The following is a 19,665-nucleotide window of genomic DNA, read 5'->3' on the forward strand; positions in this document are numbered from 1 at the left end:
TAAACACAAACTAAACTTAAACTGTAAATCCTTAAAAGGATCAAACAGATGTAACTTCAATTGTAAACTTGGAGCTCTTTGGACCTGGAAACAGATTTATCACATGATGCATTACATCAGCACTTAACCAGATGGCGATCACAAACCCAAACAGCCAACAAGCCAGTGCTTCTGTCTTTGTGCACTCTGCCCCCTGCTGTAGAGAAGCATTATTTACCCTGACAGGATACAGTGGTTCTGCGATGAGGCAGAGGTCTTGAAATGGAAAGCAGGTTTGAATTATGGTTTTGCTTTAAAAATAAAATTATACCAGATAGAATAACTACATTAAAGTAAACTCTTAAAATGTACAAATTGATATATAACACATATCTGTTAATTTTAAAATAATGCACTAATTCTGAAGATTTGAACATTAACACACAGATGCCCAGAGGGGATTGTGGGTAAACTAAGCCTCCGCTCATACTGATTGGTTGATTCATTCATTCTATGTAAAAAATGGGGTAGAAGAGGTTGAATGGAAAATTTCAAGATCCCGCTAGATAGCACCTAAGCGCACGCATGATGACATCACAACTCTATCCGGTTAGGGAGACAAGGTTTCTTTCAATAGCAAGAACTGTCAAAAAACTTTCTCGTGTGTGGTTGGAATTGTGTGTCGATAGGAATCACCTTTTGAATGCTTGAATAACAATGTCAGTCGCACAAAGAAATTAAATAATAGTGAAAACATGTTCGGTGCGGTGTCATAATGCATCAATCAGTCGCTCCGCGAGGCGTCATAACATCAAACCTGGTTCACATGGCAAGATAATTAGGCCGATATCGGAGCCAATCTTCCCCTTCCGACAATCTTAAGGACACCCCGACAATCGTGATGACATTAAATATAATCTTATCAGATATTCCTGCCGTGTGTGGTTTGTAAGAGCGCTCTGATCTGCTCAGAAGGATGTGAGGAGTTAATGTGACATGCAGCCAATCAGAAAGCGAGGTGTCTGACCTGGGATGTTCGTGTGTGAAATCTGTTTGTGTGTGTTGTTTTTACCGTGTGGCTGACACCACACACTGTACAACTAAACCTGTTAGATCTATGATTTTTTTTTTTTTTTTATCGTCACGTGTGGGTCTCTCAGGTTTTGGAAACCTACAGATAATTTTAAAATCCTGTGGTCGACAACACTGTGATATAACCGGTCACCAGTAGATAGCAGTGTTCTATGCATTTTGATGCCGGTTATATCACACGGCCTGAATCACAATTTAACAGAATTTTCAGCTTTTGGAGGAAGCAACCTGGGCCTCTTCTGGCATTTTTACATAAAACAAACACAATAACAACATCTATAAACCTAGAGAATATATTCACAAGAGTTTTAGGCAATATACAAAGAGTTGATGCTATTGTCTGTGTGGAGCCTGATCAGAGTGTCTCAAATGCATTAATCCTGTCATGAACTTTTACCCAGAATGCACTGTGCACACGTCCACACTAAAACCTTTAAAATTAGTAGTGCAGTACTTTAAAACTAAAACATATATCTGATATTTTCAATTTACTAAACTTCAGACGTGACATTAATTTAAATAATTTGTCCGAAATTAGTTTGGTTAAAATTTTAACCATAAGTTAAAACTGTATGCCTCTGGATGACATAGGTGATATTGCCAGTGTATTATTATGGGGTCAAAAGAAATGAGCTTTTTTTTTTTGTATGACCAGTTCTCCTTTCCTTGCAGAGAATAGAGTGGTTTATTCTAGAACTAGCTCTTCTCTGTTTATAGAGGAAGAACTGTGCATCAGCTACAAAAGCTACATCAGCAAAAATGTTAGCGGACCAAAATGGCGGACCACAAGTTATCGGAAGATAATTGGTCTATGATGGTTTTCAAAGTTATCTGAAAAGCTAATCTGATAATGAAAACTTATCTTTGATAATTAGTGGAAGTGTGCCCACCACTGTGTGTGTGTGTGTGTGTGTATACGAGGTCTGTCAATAAAGTATAGGTCCTTTTTATTTTTTTCAAAAACTATATGGATTTCATTCATATGTTTTTACGTCAGACATGCTTGAACCCTCGTGCGCATGCGTGAGTTTTTCCACGCCTGTCGGTGACGTCATTCGCCTTTGAGCACTCCTTGTGGGAGGAGTCGTCCAGCCCTCGTCGGAATCCTTTGTCTGAGAAGTTGCTGAGAGACTGGCGCTTTGTTTGATCAAAATTTTTTCTAAACCTGTGAGACACATCGAAGTGGACATGGTTCGAAAAATTAAGCTGGTTTTCGGTGAAAATTTTAACAGCTGAGAGATTTTGAGGTGATACTGTCGCTTTAAGGACTTCCCACGGTGTGAGACGTCGCGCAGCGCTCTCAGGCGCGTCGTCAGCCTGTTTCAAGCTGAAAACCTTCACATTTCAGGCTCTATTGATCCAGGACATCGTGAGAGAACAGGAAGTTTCAGAAGAAGTCGGTTTCAGCATTTTATCCGGATATTCCACTGTTAAAGGAGATTTTTTTTAATGAAAGACGTGCGGGCGGATTGCAGCGTCGGCTCGCAGCCGCTGCGACGCTCCGTCACAGGAAAAACACCTCTGTTGGAAGCCTTAAGGACAAGTTGGAACATGTCCAGCTGTTAAACAATTTCTCATATACTCACTCCACTGAAAGCCATCAAAAGCCGCCTGGATTTTAAAAATGGTTATCAACACGGAGGTGTTTTTCCTGTGCTGCCGCACCGCGCCGGCTGCGTCCCGTCTTTCATTAAAAAAAATCTCCTTTAACAGTGGAATATCCGGATAAAATGCTGAAACCAACTTCTTCTGAAACTTCTCTGTTCTCTCATGACGTCCTGGATCATAGAGCCTGAAATGTGAAGGTTTTCAGCTTGAAACAGGCTGACGACGGCGCCTGAGAGCGCTGCACGACGTCTCGCTCCGTGGGAAGTCCTTAAAATGACAGTATCACCTCAAAATCTCTCATCAGCCGCTAAAATTTTCACAGAAAACCAGCTTAATTTTTTGAACCGTGTCCACTTCGATGTGTCTCGCAGGTTTAGAAAAAATTTTGATCAAACAAAGCGCCAGTCTCTCAGCAACTTCTCAGACAAAGGAATTCCGACGAGGGGCTGGATGACTCCTCCCACAAGGAGTGCTCACAGGCGAATGATGTCACTGACAGGCGTGGAAAAACTCACGCATGCGCACGAGGGTTCAAGCATGTCTGATGTAAAAACATATGAATGAAATCCATATAGTTTTTGAAAAAAATAAAAAGGACCTATACTTTATCGACGGCCTCGTATATATAATATGCTTTGAAGGATTTACATCAAAACTACTTCAGATTCTCACCACATAGATATTAGGGCATGGAAGACTCCACTGAATCAGAAATCTCTGATTGCTCTTGTTTTACACTCTATTATGCTGTGAAAGTGAACATGTCAGCATCCTAAGATTTATGAAGTTTACTGTATTTTATGAAAGAGAAATTAATGCAGATGATGAAGCAGAATTTATCTTTAACCTGTGGTGGCTGGGCAATACTGAGCACCAGCCTCTATGACTTGGAAGTGTTTAAAATCAAAATGACCTCTGCGTATTTTCTGATATTTGGAAAAGTTCCACAGAATCTTCTTGCTGTGTGAGAGAGCCACAAAAGTCACTCCACAATGCCAGATTTAGAAACAATGGAAAGAAAGGTTTGTTTTGTTTAGTCCGATACTTCGCTGCACTGTTCCCATGGCGGCGCTGCTTGTGTAAATATACCGTGGTCATGCACAAGAAGAGGTTTTTTTTTTTTTTTTTTTTTTAAATCATGAAAGCCAATCTCTACATCAAAAATAAAATCGAAAAGGAACCACAAACTACAGGGGTACTGTGTGTTTAAATTAACACCAAAAGGATTGCATATGTTAAATCAGAACCATTGTGTAAATGTTGTAGGTTAGATTTAACACTGATAGAATTAACACTTCTAGAGTGGTAAATCTAACTGGTCTATTTGATTTAACACTGATAGTACTGATTTAACACTATTAAGTGAAAAATCAAACTCATAGTGCAAATGTTCTCTGGGAGAGTTATCATCATCCGGAAAGTATTCACAGCGCTTCACGTTTTCCACATTTTATTTCATTACAACCTTATTCCACAATGGGTGAAGTTAATTTTTTTTCCTTAAAATGCTAAACACAATACCCCATAATGACAATGTAAAACCAGTTTTTCTTACATTTTTGCAAATTATTTTAAAATACAAAAAATAAAACCCTAAGAAATTACGTACAAGTATTCACAGCCTTTGCCATGAAGCTTAAAATTGAGGTCTGGTGCATCCTGTTTCCACTGATCATCCTTGAGATGTTCTACACCTTAATTGGAGTCCACCTGGGGTAAATTCGGCTGATTGGACAGAATTTTGTAAAGCCACACACCTGTCAAAGGAATTGTTTTAAGACCTATGAGACAGAATTGTCTTGAAGCACAAATCTGGAGAAGGACACAAATGTTTCTGCTGCTTTGAAGGCCCCAATGAGCACAGTGGCCTCCATCATCCATTAAATGGAAGAAGTTCAGATCCACCAAGACTCTAACTAGATCTGGCTGCCCATCTAAACTGAGCGATCGGGGAGAAGGGCCTGTTAACCCCAAAAACGTGAATCAGCTGCAAATCGTGAATATCCTTAAGCCATTAATTTCAAACTGTGAATACTGAAAATATCTCCCAAAACGTGAATGCAGGTCTTGAAGAACATGAATATCATTCATAATATATTCAGTTAAGTAGTTACCCTTGATTGGCATAAGCGGTTGAAGATGAGTGAGTGAGTGAGTTAAGTAGTTTACGGATTTCATTTATGCAACAATTACTGCAGAAATCTTGATTGCAAACCCTATCACTGGAAAAATGATTTTTGTTTTTGTTTTTGCAGGGTGGGGGGAGTCACTACAGCAGGTGAAGTGGGGAGGTGAGCCCCAAGCAGCTCTCACTTCTGGTGTCAAGAGCCGGTCACGCTGGGCGTGTCCTGCTCTGGGGACAGTGTGGAGTTTGACTGGAACAGTCCACCTGTCACTGTCCCCGGAGCGGGACACATCTCCAGAGTAGAGAAACCTCTCTGGAGACTCAAGTTTAGGGTTGGGTATCAGGAACTGGTTCTTCTTGAGAATCGTTAAGAATTATTTGATCTACTGACATCAATAGCCTTTTTGCTTAACGATTCTCTTATCAGCCTTTAGAGCGGTCATTGTTTTTAAGGGTGTTTGTCAGGAAAATGTAATTTCTCTACGTTGATTGCAGACATTGCAGCAGGTCTGTAATCAACCGCTTCTGCGCGCGGCTCTGCTTTGAAGCTTAAAGCAGTGAAGCAGTGCTCCGACACGCTGCTTTGTTGTTCTTTGTTGCTTCGCTGCTTTTCAGAAGTGACAAATCCACTTCTTAATCCCTCTGAAAGCCATTAAAATGTGTCTATTGTGAGTCACTTTTGTGCGGATTAAAGTCACTAACTGCGACTCTTGTCTTGTTGCAGGCAAGAAACGAGTACTGTCCTCCTTTCCGTTCACACAGCTCCAAACGCTGCGCGGCTCTCTGCTGAGTCAAGTTCGAAAGATAGCGTCTGGTCGGAATTAATAACTTCAAAGTGAATCACCGTTTAAATCAAATGACACCTCTTTCCAAACGTGATACAAACAATAACCTGCAATCGATCAAAACGTTTTTTTTTCCCTCCCAAAATGAGACATCCTGCGCTGACATGCAGCAGCCGGCTGAGCTCAGCTCAGAGGTATAGAGAGACATTCATGCCAGAATGTCTGAAAGGAAATGCTTTTGACAAAAACTACAGATTTTATTTATTTCTATTATGTCCATCGATCATGATCCACCATGTAGATTTTATAAGTCAGAGATCAAGAACCCAGTGACCTTTAATATTTTTTACTAAGACTAAATAAAATGCTGTGACATAGTAAACCTGTAAAGCCTACTTTTAGTACACAAATTACAAAGAGGTATCGATAAGGGGCGGATCGATAAGTAGAATTGATGATGGTATTGGCGATTTAAATCTTATCATACCCATCCATTCTCCAGTTAAAAGAGACCACAGATCCAACGTTCACGGCTCAACCTTACGAGAAACATGTAGAAAAACACAACACTCGTTTCTAACATCAGGAACATAGACAAACGCTACAACCTTATTTTATCCATATGAGCCATCCCTGAGCTGGAAAAAAACCACTGATCTGAACGCGCAGCTGAGCAGCTGAGATACAGAAGTGTAGGGACCGTTACAAGTGTAAAAACGAAAAGCGAGACACCAGAAAAATATTCCAATAAAATTCAGGTGTGGGTGTCACCAAATTCACGCACGCCATCACTGGTCCTCTGTGGTTTGATACAGCACTCAATTGGAAAAATGTTGTGAAAACTTTAGAGAATTTTTCATTATTTAAATTTTCAATAGCATCAAGTTGTAGTTACACAAATGTACTATACACATCAGGGGTTCTGCTGGTTATACTACAGCACTCAGTTTGAAAAATGGAATGGAAAAATTTGGTGATTTTTTATTTTTTATAATCATTAAAATAAGTAATAAATGACCAATAAAATTCACAATTCAAACTCCACACCTGTCCCCAGAGCGCAACATGCCCGCGGGACCGGGCTCTTGACACCAGAAGTGAGAGCGTGCTCTGGGCTCACCTCTGTAGCCCCCCCCCCCATAAAAATCATTTATGCAGTATAGGGTTCCGATCAGATTTCCTGCAGTAATTGAGATAAACTGAATCTTATATGAACTATACATTATGAATGATATTCACGTTTTGCAAGACTGCGTTTACGTTTGGGGATATTTTTCAGTATTCAGGTTTTGCAATTAACAGTTTGCGGATTCACAATTTGCAATGATTCATGTTTTTGGGGTTAACAGGGCCTTAGTCAGGGAGGTGACCAAGAACCCGATGGTCACTCTGCAGATCTCCAGCATTCCTTTGTGGAGAGAGGACAACCTTCCAGAGGAAACCATCTGCAGCAATCCACCATCAGGCCTGTGTGGTAGAGTGGCCAGACAGAAGCCATGGATGAGGATGGGGAGCGTTGGTTGTACAGCTCCTGGATGCCCATCCAACCTGATGGAGGTTGAGAGGTGCTGCAAAGAGGAATGGACAAAACTTCCCAAAGATAGGTGCAGCAAGCTTGTGGCATCATATCATCACCTTCTTAAAATAATGGCCTAAGTCATGTTTTGGGAAATAGACAAGCCATTATTTTAGGAAGGTGATGATATTCAAGAAGACTTGAGCTGAAATTGCTGCCAAAGGTGCATCAACAAAGTATTGACCAAAGTGTGAATAGATGTACATGTGATGTCTTGTTTGCAAAAAACAAACTTTTTTTCATGTTGCCATTATGGGGATGTGAGTGGAATTTTGAGAGGAAGAAAATGAATTACTCCATTGTCAAATAAGGCTGTAACATAAAAAATGTGGAAAAAGTTAAGTGCTGTGAATACTTTGTACATGCACTGTAATTTAACACTTGAGAGGTAAGATTACAACTATCTAAGGTGTCTAAATTTAATACAGAGTTGATTTAGCACTATTAGATTAGATAGACTCTACTGATTCCTTGGGGACTCCTCAGGGAAATTGAGGTTCCAGCAGTTTGTATAACAGCACACAGGGTAAGAAGCACACAGAGTATCAAAAGTGGCTGCAAGTGTTCCTGTATTCTCATTCCCAATCTCCTGTTCCTGTACCCCTCTGGACTGAGAAGTTGTACAGTGTGATGGCCTGAGGGACAAAGCAGTTTTTCAGTCTGTTGGTCCTGCACTTGGGAAGGAAAAGGTGATTATTGGTGATATTGATGGGTGATATATCAGAACTATCATAGTGTAAGTGTTCTAAAATTACAAGCTAACACTTTAAAATGGATTGTGTTAATTGAATTATCTTGATGTTTAAGGGCATTTTTTTGATTTTTACCTTCAGTAATTCTCCTTTTAAGGTATGTGCATACAGTGTAATGCCCATGTGTTCCATATCAAAATGTTCAGAACAATTTCAGGTTCTGAATGTGAGACATTCATTTGTCTCAAACACTGTGTAAAAGATATACATTGGCTCTAAATCTGAAAATATCAAATGTTTTTAGAAAATCTTCAGATTTTTTTCTGAATATACAGTGAGGAAAATAAGCATTTGAACACCCTGTGATTTGCAAGTTCTCCCACTTAGAAATCATGGAGGAGTCTGAAACCACTCCAGAATCTTGATATGTCTTACGGAGCCACTCCTTGGTTATCCTGGCTGTGTGCTTCGGGGCATTGTCATATTGGAAGACCCATCCACGACCCATCTTCAATGCTCTAAATGAGGGAAGGAGGTTGTTCCCCAAAATCTCGCAATACATGGCCCGGTCATCCTCTCCTTAATACAGTGCAGTCATCCTGTCCCATGTGCAGGAAAACCCCCCAATGCATGATGCTTCCACCCTCATGCTTCACAGTAGGGACAGTGTTTTGGGAAGGTACTAAGCATTTTCTTCCAAACACGGCGAGTGGAAAAAACCAAAAAGTTCTATTTGGTCTACTCTGACCACATAACTTTCTCCCATGACTCTCTGGATCATCCAAATGGTCATGGGCAAACTTAAGACGGGCCTGGACATGTGGATTTAAGCAGGGGAACCTTCCGTGCCATGCATGATTTTAACCATGACGTCGTAGTGTATTACCCACAGTAACCTTGGAAACAGTGGTACCAGCTCTCTTCAGGTCATTGACCAGCTCCTCCCATGCGGTTCTGGGCTGATTCCTCACCTTTCTTAGGAACATTGATACGCCACGAGGTGGGATCTTGCATGGAGCCCCAGTCCGAGGGAGATTGACAGTCATGTTTAGCTTCTTCCATTTTCTAATAATTGCTCCAACAGTTGATCTTTTTCACCAAGCTGCTTGGCAATTGCCCCGTAGCCCTTTCCAGCTTGTGGAGGTCTACAATTTTGTCTCTGGTGTCTTTGGACATCTTTCGTCTTAGCCATGTTAGTAGTTGGAGTCTTACTGATTGTGTGGGGTGGACAGGTGTCTTTATGCAGCTAACGACCTCAAATAGGTGCTTCTAATTTGGAATAATAAGTGGAGTGGAGGTGGACCTTTTAGAGGCGGACTAACAGGTCTTTGAGGGCCAGAATTTTTGCTGATTGGCAGGTGCTGAAATACTTATTTGCAGCAGTAACATGCAAATAAAATATTAAAAAAAAATCATACATTGTGATTTCTGGATTTCTTTTTTGGATTATGTCTCTCACAGTGGACATGCACCTAAGATGAAAATGTCAGACCCCTCCATGATTTCTGAGTGGGAGAACTTGCAAATCGCAGGGTGTTCAAATACTTATTTTCCTCACTGTATATTAAGATTCATGTGGACAAAATGTATTGGTGTTAGTAATGGATTTACCAAAGATTTTAGGTCACAAAAGTTGTGCAATGTATGAAAATTTTCAAAACGATATATCAATAAATACAAATAAATGTTTTGTGCAGTGCAGCAGTGCCACCAGCTAGGAATTGCAAGATAGAAACCTGGTATGTCAAAAGACTGTATTGTAAATTTAAATAATCCACCAGTTCCAACTAGATGTCTTGTCCCTTTAATATATCCATAAATGTTTGAAAAAACCCTAACTTCCTAACTAACTTCCTAACTTCCATGTCACAAAAATGTCCTTTACTCCATTAAAAAAACAAACTGACTCATCAGAATGTGTTAACAGCGCTTTCAATGGAGATTAGTTTTGACTTTGTTTTACTTGAGTTTTATAATTTAACTTTCATTTTTCTCAGATATTTAAATATATCATTACCAAAGCATTCTTTATACATTTACAAGCTGCCAATTTTCAAAAGGAAACCGGAAAATCAGTCTGGAAATAAAGCTGGAACGTCATCCTTGTCCAATGGAAAGTTCCAGTTCAGAGAAACTAAACAATGTTTTTACTGTCAGTGGTGTGCTGGTCTGTGGGTGTACACTAATGCAGACAGTAACAGATATTCATTAAAGTAATTTTTGTTGTGAATCAAACATTTTGTGTTTGCCCTTTTTCAGTAAGTGATGGAGGACATCCTGCTGAAGATACTCATTAGCCCTTCACCAGAAGTTAAGCAAGATGTAGATGTGTTGTTGTCCCTGACTACCTCTTGATACTGCAAGAGACTGAGGTATGAGTTCTTGTGTGTATTTGAATAGAGAACTAAATCCTAGACTTTTTGAACTGGATTCACACGGTCACAATACTGTCCTTGTTCCAGGGAACCTGGGTTTCAAGCTGTGGGGGCAAATCTCCAGTAGGGTTAAACAGTTAATGTTAGACAAACCTCCACGGACAACTGAGAGTTGAAGTGTCCAAGACTCCTGAAGTTACTTTATGATGCTATAAGGCTGGAGTGCTGAGAGAAATACTACAGAAGGACAAGATGGTAAACACAGCGTCATTACTTTTATTTTGTGTCCTGCAGGAACGGGAGCTAAAGCTGGCTGCAGACTCTGTTCTCTGTGAGGTGCGGAGAGCAGGCAGACGTGAAGCGCATGCAGGACATCCTCAGTCTCTGGAGAAACTCCGCAAACTGAGGAAAGAGGCAGCTTCCAGGAAAGGTAACAGTCATTCAATTGGTTTATGTCTCTTGTCATTTGCGTTGGATGAACTAACGGTGCAAGCGCAAGTGTTTTGTTTTTACAGTGCATCTGGAAAGTATTCAATGCCTCGCTATTTCTACATTTTTAGTCTTATTCCAAAATGGATGAAATTCATTTTTCCCCTCAAAACTCTACACACAATACCCCATAATGAAAACATGAAAAAAGTTAGTTTTTTATTCTTAATAAATTGCAAAATCTTAAAAAAAACGTACATAAATATTCACAGCCTTTGCCATAAAGCTCAAATTTGCTCACGTGCATTCTGTTTCCACTGATCATCCTTGAGTTGTTTCTACAGCTTAGTTGGAGTCCACCTGGGGTAAATTCAGTTGATTGGACATGATGTAGAAAGGCACACCCCTGTCTACATACATTGAGGAAAATAAGTATTTGAACACCCTGCGATTTTGCAAGTAGAAATCATGGAGGGGTCTGAAATTTTCATCTTAGATGCATGTCCACTGTGAGAAACATAATCCCCCCCCCCAAAAAAATCCGGAAATCGCAATGTATGATATATATTTTTTTAAATAATTTATTTGCATGTTACTGCTGCAAATAAGTATTTCAACACCTGCCTATCGGCAAAAATTCTGGCCTTCAAAGACCTGTTAGTCCACCTCTAAAAAGCCCACCTCCACTCCATTTATTTTTCCAAATTAGAAGCACCTATTTGAGGTCTTGAGCTGCATAGACACCTGTCCACCCCACACAATCAGTAAGATTCCAACTACTAACATGACTAAGACCAGAGAGCTGTCCAAAGACACCAGAGACAAAATTGTAAACCTCCCCAAGGCTGGAAAGGGCTACAGGGCAATTGCCAAGCAGCTTGGTGAAAAAGATCAACTGTTGGAGCAATTATTAGAAAATGGAAGAAGCTAAACATGACTGTCAATCTCCCTCGGACTGGGGCTCCATGCAAGATCCCACCTTGTGGCGTATTAATGATCCTAAGAAAGGTGAGGAATCAGCCCAGAACTGCATGGGAGGAGCTGGTCAGTGTCCTGAAGAGAGCTAGCACCACTGTTTCCAAGGTTACTGTGGGTAATACACTAAGACGTCATGGATTAAAATCATGCATGGCACGGAGTGTTGCCCTGCTTAAATCGGCACACGTCCAGGCCCGTCTTAAGTTTGCCCATGACCATTTGGATGATCCAGAGGAGTCATGGGAGAAAGGTGGTTAGGGTTAGATGAGACCAAAATAGAACTTTTTGGTCTTAATTCCACTCGCCGTGTTTGGAGGAAGAAGAATGCTGAGTACTATCCCAAAAACACCATCCCTACTGTGAAGCATGGGGGTGGAAGCATCATGCTTTGGGGGTGTTTTTCTGCACATGGGACAGGACGACTGCACTGTATTAAGGAGAGGATGACCGGGGCCATGTATTGCGAGATTTTGGGGAACAACCTCCTTCCCTCAGTTAGAGCATTGAAGATGGGTCGTGGATGGGTCTTCCAACATGACAATGACCCAAAGCACACAGCCAGGATAACCAAGGAGTGGCTCCGTAAGAAGCATATCAAGATTCTGGAGTGGCCTAGCCCGTCTCCATACCTAAACCCAATAGAAAATCTTTGGAGGGAGCTCAAACTCCGTGTTTCTCAGCGACAGCCCAGTAACCTGGCTGATCTAGAGAAGATCTGTGTGGAGGAATGGGCCAAAATCCCTGCTGCAGTGTGTGCAAACCTGGTGAAAAACTACAGGAAATGTTTGACCTCTGTAATTGCAAACAAAGGCTACTGTACCAAATATTAACATTGATTTTCACAGGTGTTCAAATACTTATTTGCAGCAATAACATACAAATAAATTATAAAAAAAAATCATACATTGTGATTTCCATTTTTTTTTTTTTTTTTTTTTTTTTAAGGTTGTCTCTCACAGTGGACATGCACCTAAGATGAAAATTTCAGACCCCTCCATGATTTCTAAGTGGGAGAACTTGTAAAATCGCAGGGTGTTCAAATACTTATTTTCCTCACTGTATAAGGCCCCACAGTTGACAGTCAAAGCACCAACCAAGCATGTAGTCAAAGGAATTGTCTGTTGACCTCCGAGACAGGATTGCTACGAAGCACAAAGCTGGGGAAGGGTACAGAAACAATTCTGCTGCTGCTTTGAAGGTCCCAATGAACACAGTGGCTTCCATCATCCGTCAATGGAAGAAGTTCTGATCTGCCAAGACTCTTCCAAGAGCTGGACGCCCGTCTGAACTGTGCAATTGGGGGAACGTTAGTCTGGGAGGTGACCAAGAATCCGAAGGTCAGTCTGTCAGACCCCCAGGATACCTCTGTGGAGAGAGAAGAACCTTCCATAAGGACAACCATCTCTGCGGCAGTCCACCAATCAGGCCTGTGTGGTAGAGTGGGCAGATGGAAGTCACTCCTTAGTAAAAGGCACATGACAGCCCACCTGGAGTTTGCCAAAAGGCAAGGAAGGACTCTCAGATCATGAGAAACATAATTCTCTAGTTTGATGAGACAACGATTGAACTTTGGTGTGAATGCCAGGAGTCCTGTTTGGAGGAAACCAGGCACCATCCCTACAGTGAAGCATGGTGGTGGCAGCATCATGCTGTGGCGATGACTTTCAGCAGCAGGAACTGGGAGACTTGTCAAGATAGAGGGAAAGATGAATGGAGCAATGAGACATCCTGGATGAAAAACTGCTCCAGAGCGCTCTTGACCTCAGACTGGGATGATGGTTCATCTTTCAGCAGGACAATGACCCTGAGCACACAGCCAAGATATCAAAGGAGTGGCTTCAGGACAACTCTGTGAATGTCCTTGAGTGGCCCAGCAAGAGCCCAGACCTGAATCTGACTAAACATCTCTGGAGAGCTCTGAAAATCACTGCACCGATGCTCTCCATCAAACCTGATGGAGCTTAAGATGTGCTACAAAGAGGAATGGACAAAACTGACCAAAGATATGGGCACCAAGCTTTAGTGGTGCAGCTTAGTTAAAATTTCCATAAAAATTGTTCATTTTGTGATAAAAGCATGGAATTTGGCACACATATTTTAAATGAACTAATCTTTATTTTCAGATATGGAGCCATCCTGGCGCTGACCTTTGAGCTACAGGGGTCAGTAAAGAATTACACAGGGATCAAAATTTATAAATGTTTCAATCATGTTGAAAAGTATACCACATTTTTGTCTGATCATGATTCCAAAAAGGTATAGTTGGGAGTATCTATGACTGAATTCCATGGTGTTATGGGGTAAAAAATAGCAAAAATGGTGACAAAGGTCAGTTTCAGTGTGTACAGGGGTCAGAAGTTAAAATTTCTCCAATTTTGGTTAAAAAAATGATGCAAGTTATTGGTTGAGTTAATAGCATTTTAAAAAGGAATAGTTTGCACCATCTGTCATGCTTAGTTATCATGTTACGGGGTAACATATGTCATAAGTCATAGAATCCATTGGATGTCGACCTTGTTTGACCTTTACTTTGGAGACCAAGCATTTGTCACAGTGAAAACTATTCCATTTATTAATCCTTTTATTTTATACATTTTTGCTGTTTTTACCCCATAACTCCAGAACATTGTCATAGATTGTCCAAACTATACATTTTTAGGAATCATTATGATCAGACAAATGTGGTATAGTTTTCAACATGATTGGAGCATTTTTAAATTTTGACCCCTGTAGCTCATTGGATGTTAGCTCCAGGATGCCTCCATATCTGAAAATGAACATTAGTTAATTTAGAGCGTGTTCCAGATTCCATGCTTTTATCACAAAATGAACAATTGTTTAGCTATGTCACCCCACTACTTGTGGTATCGTTTTCAAGAAGACTTGAGGCTGTAATTGCTGCTAAAGGTGCATCAACAAAGTATTGAGCAAAGGGTGTGAATACTTAAGTACATGTGATTTCTTAGTTTGTTTGTTTTTTTAATAAATTTGACAGTCAGAGCACCAACCAAGCATGTAGTCAAAGGAATTGTCTGTTGACCTCCGAGACAGGATTGTTACGAAGCACAAAGCTGGGGAAGGGTACAGAACCAATTCTGCTACTGCTTTGAAGGTCCCAATGAACACAGTGGCTTCCATCCGTCAATGGAAGAAGTTCTGATCTGCCAAGACTCTTCCAAGAGCTGGACGCCCGTCTAAACTGTGCTAACTGTGTTAAATAAATTCGTTATGGAGTAGAATTTTGAGTGGAAAAGTTTATTTACTCCATTTTGGAATAAGGCTGGAACATGACAAAATATGGTCTGATTCTTGAACCGAGTACTTCATTAGTATCGTCAAAGAAATGAATGAATATAATGTCTTATTGACGGTAGAAAGAAAGAAAACGGAAATGACGCATATTTGCGTCATGACGCTCTCCGTGCATCTGGACGTTGTACATGTCGTCTCTTTGGATGGGATATTCCAAATGATACCAGTGACCATGTATACAGCAGTAACTCTGTCTGCTTAAGCATGTAAATGGGTTATTCCTAATGATTCAGAAACCGGAATATTGACCTTAACCCGAATATTAACGGCATGTAAACGTAGTCATTGTGAAATGTAAAATAAAAAAATCTCTCATACAAGATGAACAGAATTGACCAATTAGAGATTTTGACATGTGCATCATTTTCACAGAACTGTGCTGTATTCTTTGTATTTTTGCCTTCACCACCAAGCACAGTAGTGCAGCAGATAGGCAAAATAATTGTGCATTTTTGTGATTAAAATCATGAAATTTGGTACACATATAGCCAAATGTTTTCCAAACAAAACTGAATATTGAGCCATCATGAATTTTCAATATGTCACCCATGGCAGCATTTTACAAAATGAAAATTGAAAAATGCTCCAGTCATATTGAAAAAATATACCACATTATGAGTCTGATCATAAAGATTCCAAAAAGGTACATTTTGAACTGTATGAGTAAATTTTATGGGGTTACAAATGGCAAAAAGGGCGACAAAAGTCCATTTCAGTTTGTACAGGTACTGTTGAAATTGTTCCAATTTTGTTAAAAGCTGATGCAAATTATTGTTTTAGTTAATAGGGTTTTAAAAAGCAATGCCGTCAGTTGGTCAGTCTTATGGATGTCAGCCTCGTTTGACATTTGTTTTGGAGATCAAACATTCAGCACAGTCAAAACTATTCTATCAATTAACCCCATTTGCTCAACCAATAATTTGCATCCTTTTTTTTTTAACCAGATTTGGAGCAACTTCAACATTTGATGCCTGTACAAACTGAAATTGACTTTTATCATCCTTTTTGCTGTTTTTACCCCATAAATCCATAACATTCGCTTGTATAGCCAAACTATACCTCTAAAGACATGCAGGTTAGGTGAATTGGAAACTTTATCATTGCCAGGTCTCCCTTGTAAAGAGATCTTGAGCTCAGTGGGACTAACTTGGTTTTATTTAGAATCTTTATGATCAGGCTAATGTTTGTCATCCTTCTGGGATGGTCACAGTAGATACAGCTAGATCTGTGTTGGTATTTGACACCATACGCCCTTCCTGACACAACTACAGTTCTACCTGGAGAAACGAAACACACACAGCCCCTGGTATTCTGAAGAGGTCTCCTATCCAAGTACTAACCAGGCCCCACACTGTTTAGCTTCTGAGGTATGACGGGAGCAGACTGGCTGCTATAATCAGACTCATAATGTGGTATATTTTTCAATACAATTGGAGTATTTTTCAATTTTAATTTTGAAAAATGGCTGCTATGGGTACCATATGCAACATTCATGATGGCCAACTCAGTTTTGTTTGTTTTGCCTATGTGTGTACCAATTCATGCTTTTAATTACAAAATGCTCAGTTGTTATGTTAATTTTAAGTTGCACCACTACAGATCAAGTTTCAGGACTATGTGTGTGTGTCACAAAGATGATATTTATTTCAATGAATATAGTACATTAGATCACCTCCCTGTGACCTCTGAAGAGATAGATGTTGGCTGTGTTTCTATTCTAATTATGGGCAGCACAAGTCAGAGTCTTTGAAAGCTTGTGTATGTTATATCTTGACAAATATTAAGTTTATTATGGTGAAATTTTCTACACAAGATCACCACAGTAAGACCTCGGGCTGGTTCAGCATTGGGCTTGGTGATGGATGTTTGGTTAACTTTTGCTGGCTTTCCGTTTTCTCCCACCAGTCAGCTGTTAGTATACAAATGCAAAACAATTATGTGAAGCCTGCGTACAGGTATCTCTGTGGATCAAGAATCAGACCAGGCCTTCAGCAGCAGGCTGGAGGAGCTGCGGTGTCTGATGAGGAGGAGGACAGCCGTGTACTCTGCAGAGGAGAAAGCCTTGATGGTCATGCTGGAAGAGGCAAGGAAGAACGCAGGAGAGACCTGGAGAAACAACAGAAGAAGGAGAGGAGCGATACCTGCACAGGAAACAAAAAGTGGACGCCATGCTGTTTGGAGGTAACACCTTCCACCCTTTGCGGCGTCATCGTGACCCCATGAGATCACTTTAACTACTAAACAAGTTCACACGTTATTTCATTGCTACAGGTGTCTGGAGTAAATAATGAGTTGAATTTTCTCTCTTTTCATAGATGAGATGCCTGCCGATCCTCTAATGCAGCCCTTTAAGGAATACTACACCCAGGCTGACTGCTCAGTGCACGCTTTAGTACACATCAGGTTTGTTTACTACTTTAGTCTTTGTTGCTTAACAGCAGTAGTCAGACATAAAAGACATCGTCCCCATGAGGAATGAAAGAGGTACCATTTGACTGGAACTCATAAACCCGAGGGTCATCTGGTTTGTTGCCAAATGAGACGTTTTATTTTTTCCCTTGAGCCAGGCATGTAAGAACTGCACATTTTTAAATTTCTGCCAAAGTGTTTTGCGTGTTTTGCTATGTAACTCAGTCTGTTTTGAAGGCGCACGTTAGACGTATGCTTATACAATACTAACATAAATGGGCACAAATTGCCGTAAAGTGGTCAAATTAAGAACAAACCAAAAAAAAACCCCACTTGCTTTGTAATGATACGAACTACAGCCAAACAAAATGAGTCAAAATAGAAAGGGACAAAACTGTGATTTGGATTCCAGGAACATTGACACAAAAGCAAGCATCAGCTACTGTGCAGAGATGAAAAATCTCCGCTTTCTGGCGCATTTCCACTTTTTGCCAGTTGCCTGGGTCATTTTTGAGATCAGTGCAATTCTGTTGGTGCTGTAATTCCTTTAGTTGTTGTATTATGTTATTTAGGTCAGGGCATCGATTTGAGCATACCAGTGTGCATTTAGCTTCGGTCACGTTGGAGGAGAAGCAGAGTTATTTTTGGCACCAACACCGCTGCTTTTAAAATAGAATACCTTTGTGAAGGGGGTGAGTTATGCATTTGCTGTGTTTCTGTCTTGCAGAAACCATTATTCATCCATTCATCCCAACTATTTATTCAGACCTTTCAGTGGTTTATGGATGTTTCATTCCAGCTACTGTGTACCCTGCATGTTAAGCTGAACCATTCAAGTTCATCTATTAGGATAAATCTGCATATAAAGACTTTTTTGAATTGATGCCTGCAACATATTTCAAAAAAGCTGGGACAGGAGCAACAAAAGATGGGAAAAAGCTGATGAATGTTCAAAGAACACCTGTTTGGAACATTCCACAGGTGAACATGTTAATTGGAAACAGGTGAGTGTCATGGTTGGGTATAAAAGGAGCATCACCAAAAGGCTCAGCCTTTCACAAGCAAAGATGGAGTCAGGATCACCACTTTGTGAACAACTGCATGAAAAACATAACCCAACAGTTTAAGAACAATGTTTCTCAATGTTCAGGTTGCCAAGGAATTTACAGATTCCATCATCTACAGTCCATAATATATAATCAGAAGATTCAGAGAATCTGGAGAACTTTCTACATGTAAGCGGCAAGGCTGAAAGCCAACATTGAATGCCCGTGACCTTTGATTCCTCAGGCGGCACTGCATTAAAAAACCGACATCATTGTGTAAAGGATCTTACTGTGTGGGCTCAGGAACACTTCAGAAAACCATCGTCAGTTAACACAGTTTGTCGCTACATCTACAAGTGCAAGTTAAAACTCTACCATGCAAAGTGAAAGCCATACATCAACAACATCCAGAAGACGCCACCCGCTGCCTTCTCTGGGCCCGAACTCATTTGAAATGGACAGACGCAACGTGGAAAAGTGTGCTGTGGTCAGATGAGTCCACATTTCAAATTGTTTTTGGAAATCATGGACGTCGTGTCCTCTGGACAAAAGAGGAAAAAGACCATCCAGATTGTTACCAGTGCAAAGTTCAACAAGCCAGCATCTGTGATGGTATGGGGGTGTGTTTGTGCCCATGGCATGGGCAACTTGCATATCTGTGATGGCACCATCAATGCTGAAAGGTACATCCAGTTTTGGAGCAACACATGCTGCCATCCAAGCAACATCTTTTCCAGGGACGTCCCTGCTTATTTCAGCAGACAATGCCAAGCCACATTCTGCACGTGTTACAACAGAGTGCGGGTACTAGACTGGCCTGCCTGCAGTCCAGACCTGTCACCCATTGAAAATGTGTGGCACATTATGAAGTACAAAATATGACAACGGAGACCCCGGACTGTTGAACAACTGAAGTCGTACATCAAGCAAGAATGGGAAAGAATTCCACCTACAAAGCTTCAGCAATTAGTGTCCTCAGTTCCCAAACGCTTATTGAGTGTTGTTAGAAGGAAAGGTGATGTAACACAGTGGTAAACATACCACTGTCCCAGCTTTTTTGATCGTGTTGCAGGCATTCATTTCAAAATGAGCAAATATTTGCAAAAAAAAACCCAATAAAGTTTATCAGTTTGAACATTAAATATCTTGGTCTTTCTGGTGTATTCAATTGAATATTGCAAATCATTGTATTCTGTTTTATTTATTTTACTGTAGGTGAGTAAAGTGGTTGTGCATTACGTTATAAGTATAATTAGTTT

The sequence above is a fragment of the Thalassophryne amazonica genome, chromosome 2, assembly GCF_902500255.1.
Source record: "Thalassophryne amazonica chromosome 2, fThaAma1.1, whole genome shotgun sequence".
Classification (NCBI taxonomy): domain Eukaryota; kingdom Metazoa; phylum Chordata; class Actinopteri; order Batrachoidiformes; family Batrachoididae; genus Thalassophryne; species Thalassophryne amazonica.